Source organism: Stomoxys calcitrans, chromosome 1 (genome assembly GCF_963082655.1).
Source record: "Stomoxys calcitrans chromosome 1, idStoCalc2.1, whole genome shotgun sequence".
Taxonomy (NCBI): domain Eukaryota; kingdom Metazoa; phylum Arthropoda; class Insecta; order Diptera; family Muscidae; genus Stomoxys; species Stomoxys calcitrans.
In genome coordinates, this window is record NC_081552.1 from 267,062,736 (window position 1) to 267,077,783 (window position 15,048).

Genomic DNA, 15,048 nt, shown 5'->3' on the forward strand with positions numbered 1-15,048 from the left:
ACAATACTAATTCTAAATTTCCCATGAACATTCCCTTAAGGAGCAGGGGATACTTCTCTCATATCAATGAGTGCAGTCCGATAAAAGTTTAAGCTCAATGATAAGGGGCCTCTCTTTTATGCTGAGTCCAAACGGGGTGCCGCATAACGACATCACTTGGTAGAGAAGTTTTATCATGGCAGGATTCCTCACAAATGTAGCCACCATTTGTAAGGGAATAATTACCACAATATTTGTATACCCTACACCACCAATGTGGTACAGGATATTATAAGTTTGTTCATTTGTTTGCAACGCTGTAAAGGAGAAGAGCTAGACCCAATGATAGGTTAGGTTAGGTTGAAAAGAGGGTGCAGATATTAATCCGCCCCATGCCACTATGGACATGCACCTAAGCCAGTAATCAGTTTGTTGTGCGCTCTAAAACTATAAAGTAACCTCTTACAAGTAAAAAGGCGTTAAGTTCGGCCGGGCCGAACTTTGGATACCCACCACCTCGGTTGTATATGTAAACCACATTTCATCAAAATGCGGTGAAAATTCCATAACTTATGTCCCATAACAGTTATATTGAAATATGTTCCGATTTGGACCAAATATTAATAAGTACAGTAGCTATATATAAAAATAAACCGATCTGAACCATATACCACACCGATGTCGAAAAACCTAACATAAGTCATTGTGTCAAATTTCAGCCAAATCGGATAATAAATTGAATTTTATGGGCCTAAGACCCTAAATCGGAGGATCGGTGTATATGGCAGCTATATCCAAATCTGCACCGATCTGGACAAAATTGACGAACGATATCCAAGGGCCTAACACAACACACTGTCCCAAATTTCAGCAAAATCGGATAATAAATGTGGCTTTTATGGGCCTAAGACTCTAAATCGGAGGATCGCTATATATATGGCAGCTATATCCAAATCTGAACCAATCTGAGCCAAATTGACGAAGGATATCGAAGTGCCTTACACAACTCACTGTACCAAATTTCATCAAAATCAGATAATAAATGTGGCTTTAATGGGCCTAAGACCCTTAATTGGCCGACCGGTCTATATGGTAGCTATATCAAGATATAGTCCGATAGAGCCCATCTTCGAACTTAACCTGCTTATTGACAAGAAAGGAATCTGTGCAAAGTTTCAGCTCAATACACAGATTCGAATGCCCGATTCGAATTCTACTCCCGAATTTGAGCTCCATGTTGGAATGAACGTCCAATATGTCTGTTTGGGGCAGTTTTGGTATTGGAGCGTTTCGATTGGTACTTGGACTTAAATTTTAGTACCATATTCGTAGTCTACTCTCCAATACCTTTCATTTGATACCTATATTGTCCCGATCGGTCCACTTTGGATTTAAGGTTGTGTTTTTGGCATAAGGGGGAGGGTCCGTCCCCCTTCCGATACCGAAAAATTATCGGGATATCATATCAGGAGATCGGTTTATATGGGACCCATTTCAGGTTATAAACCGATTCGGACCGTACTTGGCAAATTTGTTGGAAGTCATAACATTCCATTGCCATTTCAGCCAAATCGGATGAAAATTGAGGCTTCCAGGGACTCAAGAAGTCAAGTTGGGAGATCGTTTTATATGGGAGCTATATCAAGTTATAGACCGTTTTGAACCGTACTCGGGTAAAAATTGCGGCTTCCAGGGACTCAAGAAGTCAAATCGTGAGATCGGTTTATATGGGAGCTATATCCAAATCTGAACCAATATGGCCCTGTTGCGATCTTCAATGGCCTACATTAATATTTAGTTTCTGTGCAAAATCCAATCAACTACCTTTACGCGTTCGACCGATATCATGATTTCGACAGACGAACGGACGGCGGGACATGACTAGTTCGACTCAGAATGTCGAAATGATCAACAATTTATATACTTTGTGGGGTCCTAGGTCAAAATTTCGAGGTGTTACAAACGGAATGCCTAGATTAGTATACCCCCATCCTATGGTGGTGGGTATAGAAAGTAACCCCGAAAGAGAAAATCTGGGAATTCCTTGCTATATACTTTCTATGCAGCTCCCATATAAACCGATCTCTCGATTATGCTTCTTGAGTCCCTACAAGGCACAATTCTTATCCGAATGGGCTGAAATATTACCCAATGACTTCTACTACAGTCTTTAACATTCAATTCATTAATGGTCCGAATCCTACTATGACTTGTTTTTTAATAACCGTTTTAGTGTCTAGTTGCGACAGATATATTTTGCGATTTTATGTGAAAGTCATTAAAATCCATGTTTCTTCGCTAAATGGTCATAAAATATGAAGAATATGAAAAAGTCGCTAGTCATCAAAATCGCACAAGGGAATTGACGGTCAGTCGTTTAGATTTGTGAAGTGATACCTGGGTACATCGGGCGTATGTTTAATAATGCCGAATTTCATGCCAGTGCATAAGTTATACGCCACCTAGCCTGCGGCATTAGATTTGCTGTTACTTGAACAAATGGTTTTCATTTCGGCTCCTACCCTCGTCTCTCCGACAAGGTGTATCTATAAAACGCTATTATACAGTAACGAGCGTATATTTATAAGCACTTCATTTCGTATACATGGATCGTTTATTTTCATAGTCTCTTAGTACTAGGGTTTATTCAATTTTGTTTTATTTTTTTGTTTGCCATTCACAAAAAGTTAAATTTGTTTCATTTAACATTTGTTGGTGTTGTTGAATGGCTGATTGGTTGGTTGGTTGGTCGGTTTAATTTATGACCATAAAAGTTGACATTTCGTATTTGTTCAATAACATTTAGATGGTCTCGTAAAAAACATTTGTCCATTTTAAATAACATCCTTTTTATTGTAAATAATTGTTGCTGTTGGTGTTGCTGTTGCCATCACCACAGTCGTTGTCATTTACGGTCTTTGCTGCAGATATTGTTGTTGTTATTTTATTGTCTCCATGTGGTGTGTGTGTGTGTGTGTGTGTGTGCGAATATTGTTGTCCTTTGAACAAAATGCGCAAAGAAAAAATATAAACATTAACAAAAAAAAAAAAAAACAAAACCGAAATATTAAAAATAAACAAACATGTCCAGTCATGCAGCCAGTCAGCTATCCAAGCATTCATGTTGTCATATTCATGGCGATGACAACTTTAACAACCAACCCATACCACAAATAACAACTTCAACTAAAAGCATTGCACTGCACAGCAACATTACGATGGAGGAAATGCATCGGCACAGTGAGAAAATTGTTTTTACTATACAACTACACCACCCTACACCACAGTCATGTTTTTCGACCTACAGACAAAGCCTATTGAAATTGGAAAAAATCGGTTCAGATTTGGATATAGCTCCCATATATATGTTCGTCCGATTTTCAGTAATAATGCAATAAAATAGTCATTTGTGAACCGATTCTCTCTCGCCCAGATCGGTTCAGATTTGGATATAGGTGCCATATAGACCGATCCTTCGATTAAAGGTCTTAGGCCAATAAAAGCCACATTTATTATCGAATTTTGCTGAAATTTGAGACAGTAAGTTGTGTTAGGCCCTTCGACATCCTTCGTTAATTTTGGCCATATCGGTTGAGATTTGGATACAGCTGCCATATAGACCGATCTTCCGATTTGGGGTCTTAGGCCCATAAAAGCCACATTTATCATCCAATTTTGCTGAAATTTGGGACAGAGAGTTTTCTTAGACCTTCCAACATCCTTCGTCAATTTGGCCCTGATCGGTCTAGATTTGGATATAGCTGCCATATAGACCGATCCTCCGATTTAGGGTCTTAGGCCCATAAAAGCCTCATTTATTATCCGATTTTGCCGAAATTTGGGACAGTAAGTTGTGTTAAGCCCTTCGACATCCTTCGTCAATTTGGCTCAGATCGGTCCAGATTTGGATATAGCTTCTATATAGACCGATCCTTCGATTAAGTTTCTTAGGCCCATAAAAGCCATATATATTATCCGATTTTGCTGAAATTTGGGACAGTGAGTTGAGTTCGCCAATTTGGCCCAGATCGGTCCAGATTTGGATATAGCTGCTATATAGACCGATACTTCGATTTAGGGTCTTAGGCCCATAAAAGCCACATATATTATCCCATTTTGCTGAAATTTGGGGCAGTGAGTTGTGTTAGGCCCTTGGACGTCATTCGTCAATTTGGCTCAGATTGGTCCAGATTTGGATATAGCTGCCATATAGACCGATCTCTCGGTTTTGGGTTTTGAGGCCATAAAGGGGGCATTTATTGTCCGGTGTCGCCGAAATTTGGAACAGTGAGTTGTGTTAGGCCCTTCGACATCTTTCTTCGTTTTGGCTCAGATCGGCCCAAATTTGGATATAGCTGCCATATAGACCGATCTCTCGATTTATGATTTTAGGGCAATAAAAGGCGCACTTATTGTACGATGTCACCGAACTTTGGGGCAGTGAGTTATATTAAGCTCTTCGACATACTTCTGCAATTTGGCACAGATCGGTCCAGATTTGGATATAGCTGCTATATAGACCGATCTCTCGATTTTAGGTTTTGGGCCCATGATTTTAGTTGTGTTCGGCCCTTTGATATCCTTCTTCATTTTCACTCACATCGGTCCAGATTTGGAAATAGCTGCCATATAGAACGATCTCTCGATTTAATATTTTGGACCCATAAAAGGCGATATTTCCAAAATTTGGGACAGAGAGTTAAGTTAAACACCTCCACATATTTCTGCAATTTGGTCTAGATCGGTGAAGATTTGCATATAGCTGCCATACAGACCGATAACTCGATTTAAAGTCTTGGCCCCAAAAAAGACGCATTTATAATCCGATTTAACTGAAATTTGACACATGCACTTATCTTAGACTTTTCGACATCCATGTTGTTATGGTTCAGATTGATTTATTTTTAGATATAGCTAAAAATTTATTCATTTCCATATGTTTCCGATGTCCAATAATAGGGTGGAGACCTCATAAGCAGTAGTGCGGTGATTACATCAGTGATTACATTGGAAAAATTTGGAAGTAATATTTTTACTGATGTAGTGCTTGAAGGGCCTCATGTGTTGTACACTTTCTTCTACCAATTACCACACCAAGCAGATGCACATTGACATTATTTTTATGTACCTTTTTTACTAACGAAGCCCATGGTTTGACTAATTTGACCCATACCTTAAGTATTTTTAACCAATAGGAGATCCATATAAACCGATATTCTGATTTGAATTTGATTTTCTTATGCATTCCTTCAATATGCACAGCAAAAGTAATTTCTTTTCTCAGTGTATATCAACAACTGATCTACCCAATGACCACGCGCCACCACCACCACCACCCTCCAAACATTTGGAAGTGACTTTCTCACTCCCTCCCAGAATAGTCACTTTTTAGGTCCTTTTGTATGATAGTTTGTAGAGATTTCAAAATTTACAACAACAAAATACATTACTGTCGGAATTCTATCATTCATGTTTCGCTAATTAGTTTCTCATAATCAACTGCTATTGCTACAAATTTAAAAATAGATTTTTTGTTGTTGTTTTGGACGCTAACTCAAAAAACCCCAAACAAGAGAATGTATGTTAACTTAGCCTTCTGTAATGAAGAAAGGCCGGTAGCACAGAGGGATAGCATACGCCTCACAATCGTAAGGTTAGCTGTTCAAATCCGAGTCAGGGAAAATCATTGCAAAGAAAATCTTCGATTATTAATCTTGATTTGAAAAAGAAGTAAATTAGAAAGAGAAATAAAAATTAGCCTCACTCTAAAAGGTAAAAAAAACATTTGGCAAATAAAAATTTATTTTTATAAATGACGTTGATAATCGAATTTTACACTTTTTTTAGTCCCTATTTAGTCACTCTTGGGAATATATCGCCAAGTGGAACGTTTTCTCCCGTACCGAGACACTAATTAGAGTAAAAAATGATATCGCCTGAGATTGTTTTCAACTTCCTTGAGTGCAGATTTAGTGACTCGCACGATAGAAAATGTTTGGAGGGCAGTACCACATACAAAAGTTACCAGCAACGCAAGCAAATGTGTTCATCTATTCACCAGTAAATTGACCGAAATTGCAAAATTTCTGTGTGCAGAATAAAAGCTTAAATCGCATTTCGTCGTCCATCCACCCCCACTCTTGCCGTTTAACAGTTCATAGATACCGTACAGCAAGAAAAGCACATCGAAAACAGACGAGCATAACATTGAATTTATTAACAGCGTAAAAGGATAAAAACGGATTTGTATTCATCGTAGCAATGGATTTGGATTTTCTTTTTTTTTTGCCTTGTAAAATCGAACAAATTTTTACTCTCGAACCCGAATAACACAAACGGCAACAACAGTAACAACAATAAATGTTGTGAATATTATTGGGAAAATGGTAAGCATGTTAAATCGAAGAGCTGGTGGAATGCTTTCCATGGACATGAGTGTTAAAAATTCAATCATTGGATTTAAAGAAGGTTAGACCAACACAAGGGCTATCATAGAGAGCTCATCGAATAACAGCATTTGTATGAAGACGTCAGTTTGACTTGGAGACGGGAGTACAATGTGCCTTCGGCCAGTCAATGAACTGAGAGTCTACGGACTTCTTTATAGCACTGCTGACATCATAGCGATGTTCACGAAATGGAAATATTGACGAAATTTAAATTTTCTTAGAAATTTCTCTAGGAAAGTGAGTTGAATAGATATAAAGTGAAGAGTATAATGGTGCGAAACTGAGTAAAGTGTTTAGTAAAAATTTTTGATGACCTAACAGAAAATCTGCCGAATCTAAGACAGCAGTAAATTTTTGTTAAAAAATCGTCTGCTTTTGTTAAAAAAGCAGACACTAAATAGTGGCTTCTAAAGTCATAAAAGTGCTTATTGGATAAGAGAACAACATTTATTCAGTAATCGATTATATTAGGGTAAGGGGGCGGACCCTCCCCCTTACCCTAATTTTCAGAAACGCCAGATCTAGGAGATGAGTGTTGTGATTTAAGCGAAATTTTGTGTGCTCTCATATAGTACCCGAAAAATAAAAATTTGGTATCCAAATTTCGGATGGGGTACCTAGGGGGGCTGCCCCATCCTTAAACCTACCAAACATTTATTTAGACCAATAACGACAATATAGGACTCAAATGAAAGGTATTTAGGATAAGAAAACGTATCTGATATCCAATTGTCGGACCAAGTGCTAGGGGGACCACCCCAACCACCCCAACCCCCAAAACACCCCTAAATCGGACATATTTACCGACCATGGCAATATGCGAGTCAAATGAAAGGTATTTGCGAGTAAAATACGAATCTGATATCCAAATGTGGGACCATGTTTCTGGGGATCCACCTCTTCGCCAAAACAACCCCCAAACTGGACTTATTTACTGGCCATAGGAATATGGGGCTTAAACAAAAGGTATTTGAGTGCAGAATTAGAATCTGATATCCAAATATGGGGCCAAGTGTTTGGGGGGCCGCCTCTCCCCAAAAACATCCAGCAAAGGGGACAAATTTACGACCATAGCAATAAGGGGCTCAAAGGAAAGGTCTTCGGGAGTAAAGCACGAATCTGATATCAATATTTGGGAAAAGTGTCTATGGGGCCACCCCACGCCCACAACACCATCCAAATAGTAAGTATTTGCTGACTATTGTACTATGAGGCTTAAATATGAGGGTTTTTAGAATAGAACACAAATCCGATATATATTTTCAAGATCAACTCACTGAGTGGCCGCCCATCCCCCAAAAAATCCCCCAAGCCTGTCAAGCCACATTTATTATCCGATTTTGCTGAAATTTAGGACAGTGAGTTGTGGTAGGCCCTTCGACATTTTTCTTTAATTTGGCCCAGATCGGTCCAGTTTTGGATATAGCTGCCATATAGATCAATCTCTAGATTTAAGGTCTTGCGCCCATAAAAGACGCATTTATTGTCCGATTAAGGTCTTGCGTCCATAAAAGGTGCATTTATTGTCCGATTTTGCTAAAATATAGAATAGTGAGTTGTGTTAGGCCCTTCGACATACTTCGTCAATATGGCCCAGATCAGGTCAGATAAGGATATAGCTGCCATAAAGACCGATCCTCCGATTTAGGATCTTAGGCCCATTAAACCCACATTTATTATCCGATTTTGCTGAAATTTGGGACCGTAAGTTGTGTTACGCCCCGCGACCTCCTTCGTAAATTTGGCCCAGATTGGTTCAGATTTGGATATAGCTGCCATAAAGACCGATCCTCCGATTTAGGGTCTTAGGCCCATAAAAGCCACATTTATTATCCGATGTTGCTGAAATTTGAGTCAGTGAGTTATGTTAGGCCCTTCGTTATCCTTTGTCAATTTGGCCCAGATTGATCCAGATTTGGATATAGCTGCCATATAGACCGATCCTAGGTTCTTATTCAGGGTCTTAGGCCCATTAAACCCACATTTATTATCCGATTTTGCTGAAATTTGGTATAGTCAGTTGTGTAAGACCCTTGATAATCATTCTTCAATTTGGACCAGATCGGTGAAAATTTGGGTGTAGCTGCCATATAGACCGATCCGCCGATTTAGGGTCTTAGGCCCATAAAAGCCACATTTAATATTAGATTTTGCCGAAATTTGGGACATTAAGTTAAATAAAGCCCCTCGACATCCTTCTTCAATTTGGCCCAGATCGGTCCAGTTTTGGATATATAGACCGATCTCTCCATTTAAGGTTTCAGGTCCATAAAAGGCGCGTTTATCGTCCGATTTCGCCGAAATTTGGGACGGTGAGTTGTGTTAGGCCCCTCGATATTTTTCTTCAATTTGGCTCAGATCGATCCAGATTTGGGTATAGCTACCATTTAGACCGATCTCCCGATTTAACGTTTTGGGGCCATAAAAGGCGCATTTATTGTCCGATGGCGCCGAAATTTGGGACAGTGTGTTGTGTTAGAGCCTTCAAATTTCTTCTTCAATTTGGCCCAATCAATTCAAATTTGAATATAGCTGCCATATAGACCGATCTCTCGATTTAAGGTTTTGGGCCCATAAAAGGCGATCTGCCGATTAAGGGTCTGAAGCCTATAAAAGCTTTATTCATTGCCCAATTCCGAAACAGTGGGTTATTTTAAGCCTCCCTACATCCGATCTAAATATGATTCAGATCGTACTATATTCAGATATAGCTGCCATATGGACCGATCTGCAGTTAAAGGGTCTGAAGCCCATAAAGCTTTATTTTTTAATCGATTTCGCTGAAATTTGAAACAGTGAGTAGTGTAGAGTGTCCTAATATAGGATCCAAATATGGTTCAGATCGGACTATATTTAAATTTAGCTGCCATATAGACCGATCTCCCGAAAGAAGGTCTGAAGGCCATAAAAGCTTTATTTTTTAACCGATTTCGCTTAAAATTGAAACAGTGAATATTTTTAGGCATCCCAATATAGGAACCAAATATGTTCAGTTCGGACTATATTTAGATATAGCTGCCATATAGACCGATCTGCCGATAAAGGGTCTGAAACCCATAAAATTTTTATATTTCATACGCTGAAATTTAAAACAGTGAGTTATTTAAGGCCTACCAATATCTGACATAAATATGGTTCAGATCGGACTATATTAAGATATAGCTGCCATACAGACCGATCTCCCGATAAAGGGTCTGGAGCCCATAAAAGCCCTATTTATTACCCGATTTCGCTTACATTTTAGACAGTGGGTAGTTTTAAGTCTCCCAACATCCGCCCCAAATGTGGTTTGGATTGGACTATATTTAGATATAGGTGCCACATAAACCGTTCTCCCGAAACAGGGTCTGAAGCCCATAAAAGCATTATTTTTTATCCAATTTCACTGAAATTTGAAACAGTGAGTAGTTTTAGGCCACCCGCCATCCGATCCAAATATGGTAAAAATAGGACTGTATTTAGATATAGCTGTCATATAGACCGATATGCCGCTTTAGGGCTAAAATTTAATACAGAATAACACTTACCAACATTGATCGTTAATTCTGTCGGTAAGGAGCAAAAAAAGAATCGCACTGCTGGCCTTTTGAATGCGTGCTTATTATCCGATTTTAGTTGTCTTAAACTCTGACAATGCTTATTTATACTCAATTCTCTCATTATGATTATGTGCTCATTACTATTAGTTTTTAACAAAATCTGCACATTTCGTATGTATGGAAAGTTGACCAGTACACCTAATGTTGGCATTTTTGCGGCACTTGCCACTATTAAAGCCTATTATACTAAAATTAAATTCCAATTAGAATTCATGTCTCTGCAATAGCACTGGCCGGCATATAGCCATAGATAAGTTGTTGCACTTTCTGTAGGAATTTTAGGAATTTAATTATATTTGTTGGTAATTTAATTAGTTTTTAAACTTACTAAGCTAAATTTTATGGTCTGCTCATGCACACCATACACTTCCAGACACACAAACACCAATACACGCGATGTGTATTTGTCTTTCTTTGCCAAATCATAGGAGGAGATGCCGGTGGCCAATTCAGCGGATCACCTCACAATTGCCACAATGCAGTAAAATGTTAACACTTTTATTTGAATTACAATTTTAATTTTGATATCCTAATTATCGTTTATTTGCATAAAAAGTTACCATCACTGACCGCACGCTGCAATGCTGCAGCCATGCGACGACCATATGGCAAAATGAGGCCTCACCAATCACCACTCACCACCGCATACACAAACACAAGCGCGCAATTTCAGCAGACCACCACGATGCGTTTAGATTCCGGTCAAAAATCGTTTAAAGGGCAATAGCTAGATGAGGCTCGATAGCATGCAGCCACGACACGACACGACAATCGGCTCAATTTTGAAATGAAATTTTTAAATGGTTTGCCAACCAATTGATTGCATAGCGTTTATGTGAAATAAGCTAATCTAATAGAAATAAACAAAACGAAACGAAACGGCCATGTATTCGAGTGCAGCGATACAAATTCCAAAGTAGACATTTGAGACAATTGCCGACATGTGTGAATTGTATTCAAGTTTGATGGGCACAGCGTAAAGTTTAAAGTTATCGAAGAAAAATGAAATGGGAATCGATGGAAGTGTCTAAATTTTCAGAGACTTTCCAGAGTCCCAGGTCCCCTGCAGAAGTTTCTTCCCACTGCGAAAGACACATTTAAGTTTGGATTTTTAAACTTTAATGATGCTTTAAACTGCTACATGATCTCGTTTGTGGAATATATCATTTGGTTTTGTAACAATGAACTAGTTCTTAATATAAGCTCTTGCAAAATCTATAGAAGAGAATTTCTTCAAATTCACAATTTCGGAATATTGACTTTGGGCCTCTTTTTTTTCTTTTTTCAAATTTGTTGGGGACTATCGGAATAGACTAATAAATGCGTTGGCATAAATGTTTGCTGCATGCAAATTCACATCATATTCGTGTTGGTGTGTGTGTGCCTTAAACAAACATTGTCATAGCAATCAGAAAAAGCAGACATGCAAACGATTGGACAGACACTCGAGCGGTCGCAAGGATACAAAGCCTAATGAGAGTTCATCGAAACATGCCTGAAATCAACCAGTTGTTCAGCTCACAAGTGGCAGCAATGTGTGGCATCAACATTTTAATACACCGCACTCACAAGCATGCACTCACACACATACGCATGCTTAGAGCACAACACGGCGCACGGCTGATGTTGTCAATCAGGCCGGATATGTATGCAAAATATTTGCATATGTGGCTAAAATTCAAATGCCACACAATGTCAATCAAAAGGAAATCCTTTCATGCACTCACACATATACACTCAGTCATAGTATTTGACTTCCTGCCTCCCCTCGCCACCCATCACCATTCAAAATCTATAATGTAGAGATAGTCAAAGGATAATACGAACCAATCGAACCGAATTTTTGCACACAACAAATAACAACCTTTGGTGTATGTTTCACACTTTACCCGACAGACAGGCAGACGGTTAGACGGACAGAGTAAATAGAAAGTGCAGTCAAAGCAACAGGATATCATCTCAAATTACATGAAAGGATATGTTTCGTTATAAGTGTGATAAAATTCACACATTTTAATGTGTATGTCTGTGTTTCTATTCTAGTCTGCTTCTGACTGTCCATATCTGCAATAAAGCTTACATATTAACAACATGTTTGCTTTAAGGGTCCAAAAGAACGTTTTTCAAAATTCAGATGCAAAAACCAAAAAAAAAAGGGTAGATTTTTACGAATCGCCAGACATTTGAACAAATATCCTCACACTTACACTTGACCACTTCAGTCATTCGACTGCACATGGCCCGTTACACAGTGGGCGAACTCTTTATTTAAAGATGAATAATTGAGTTTGGTATTTTTTCAAAAATTATCATGGAAACACAAGTAAAAAGGCATTAAGTTCGGCCCGGCCGACCATCTCGGAAATATATGTAAACCCCATTTCTCAATCTCAATTTTTGAAGGCTGTGGAGTGATTACAACAGACGGACGGACAGACAAACGGCATCGTCACATCGCCTTAGAATTTTACGACGATCCGAAATATATATATATCGTGTAGGGTCGGAAATTTAAATTTCGGTCTATTGCAAACGGAATGAAACGGAAACGGCCCACAACATTAAATCGAGAGATCGGTCTACATGGCAGCTATATCCAAATCTGGACCGATCTGAAAAAAATTGGAGAAGGATATCGATGAGCCCAACACAACTCACTGTCCCAAATTGTGGCGACATCGGACAATAAATGCGCTTTTTATGGCCCCAAAACCTAAAACCGCGAGATCGGTCTATAAGGCAGCTATATCCAAATCTGGACCGATCTGTGCCATAATGCAGAAGTATGTCAAGGGGTTTAACTGAACTCACTGTCCCAAATTTCAGCAAAATCCAATAATAAATGTGGCTTTTATGGGCCTAAAACCATAAATCGGAGGATCCTTCTATATGGCAGCTTTAACCAAATCTGGACCGATCTGAGCTAAATTGACGAAGAACGTCGATGGGCCTAACACAACACACTGACCCGAATTTCAGCAAAATCGGATAATAAATGCGGCTTTTATGGGCCTAAGACCCTAAATCGGAGGATCCTTCTATATGGCAGCTATATCCAAATCAGGACCGATCTGAGCTAAATTGGCGAAGAACGTCGATGGACCTAACACATCTCACTGTCCCAAATTTCAGCAAAATCGGATAATAAATGTGGGTTTTATGGGCCTAAAACACTAAATCGGAGGATCCTTCTATATGGCAGATATAACCAAATCTGGACCGATCTGAGCTAAATTGACGAAGAACGTCGATGGGCCTAACACAACTCACTGTCCCAAATTTCAGAAAAATCGGATAATAGATGCGCTCTTTATGGCCCAAAAACCTAAAACCGCGAGATTGGTCTATAAGGCAGCTATATCCAAATCTGGACCGATCTGTGCCATAATGCAGAAGTATGTCAAGGGGTTTAACTTAACTCACGATCCCAAATTTTGGCAACATCGGATAACAAATGTGGCTTTTATGGGCCTAAGACACTAAATCGGAGGATCCTTCTATATGGCAGCTATATCCAAATCAGGACCGATCTGAGCAAAATTGACGAAAAACGTCGATGGGCCTAACACATCTCACTGTCCCAAATTTCAGCAAAATCGGATAATAAATGTGGGTTTTATGGGCCTAAGACCCTAAATCGGAGGATCCTTCTATATGGCAGCTATATCCAAATCAGGACCGATCTGAGCTAAATTGACGAAGAACGTCGATAGGCCTAATACATCTCACTGTCCCAAATTTCAGCAAAATCGGATAATAAATGTCGGTTTTATGGGCCTAAAACCCTAAACCGGAGGATCCTTCTATATGGCAGCTATAACCAAATCTGGACCGATCTGAGCTAAATTGACGAAAAACGTCGATGGGCCTAACACATCTCACTGTCCCAAATTTCAGCAAAATCGGATAATAAATGTGGGTTTTATGGGCCTAAGACCCCAAATCGGAGGATCCTTCTATATGGCAGCTATATCCAAATCTGGACCAATCTGAGCCAAATTGACGAAGGGCGTCGATGGGCCTAACACAACACACTGCCCCTAATTTCAGCAAAATCGGATAATAAATGTGGGTTTTATGGGCCTAAGACCCTAAATCGGCGGATCGGTCTATATGGGGGCTATATCAAAATATTGTCCGATATAGCCCATCTTCGAACTTAACCTGCTTATGAACAAAAAAAGAATCTGTGCACAGTTTCAGCTCAATATCTCTATTTTTGAAGACTGTAGCGTGATTTCAACAGACAGACGGACGCACATATATATTTTATAGGATCAGAAATAAGTATTTCGATGTGTTGCAAACGGATTGACAAAATAAATATGCCCTCATCCTTCGGTGGTGGGTATAACAAAGAAATATGGTGCCGGCCAAATTAGTCATAATAGATTCAAGGGTTGCTAATGTAAATATTTTTTGCATTTCTCTTACTTTTCGGCGACATTTGTAAAACATTTCTAGTATTTACTAACCATGGTCAAGGTCGAGCTATGTTTTGATATAGCTGCCATATATACCTATTACCCGATTTAAGCTTATTTCACCATATTACGACGAAAGGTGGTTAATATATACATCTGAGGTGGTGGGTATCCAAAGTTCGGCCCAGCCAAACTTAATGCCTTTTTAGTTGTTTTGATTCGAAATTTTGTCTTCCACTGTGCCAATATACATATTTCTGCTTCAATGGTCAATGCAGTAGAATATCAAACAAACAAACACTCACTCACATATTCATTTGTGGGCATTAACATGGTGTGTGTGTGTGTGCTTGAGTGTGTGCGTTTATGTGAATGACTGTGTGTTTTTAGGGTTTCTCTGTTATATTTGTAATTTAAATTTGTAGCTAATGTCTGTATTTTCACTCTCCCTTTCATTTCCTGCTTGACCGAACTTCAAAGTGAAATTATGACAGAATTATAATGGCTGACTGGTTGCTTGGACCTTAAAACGGAACAAAACACACACACACACACACTTATCATATTTGAAATATTTTTAATAAGCAAATTGCAAAT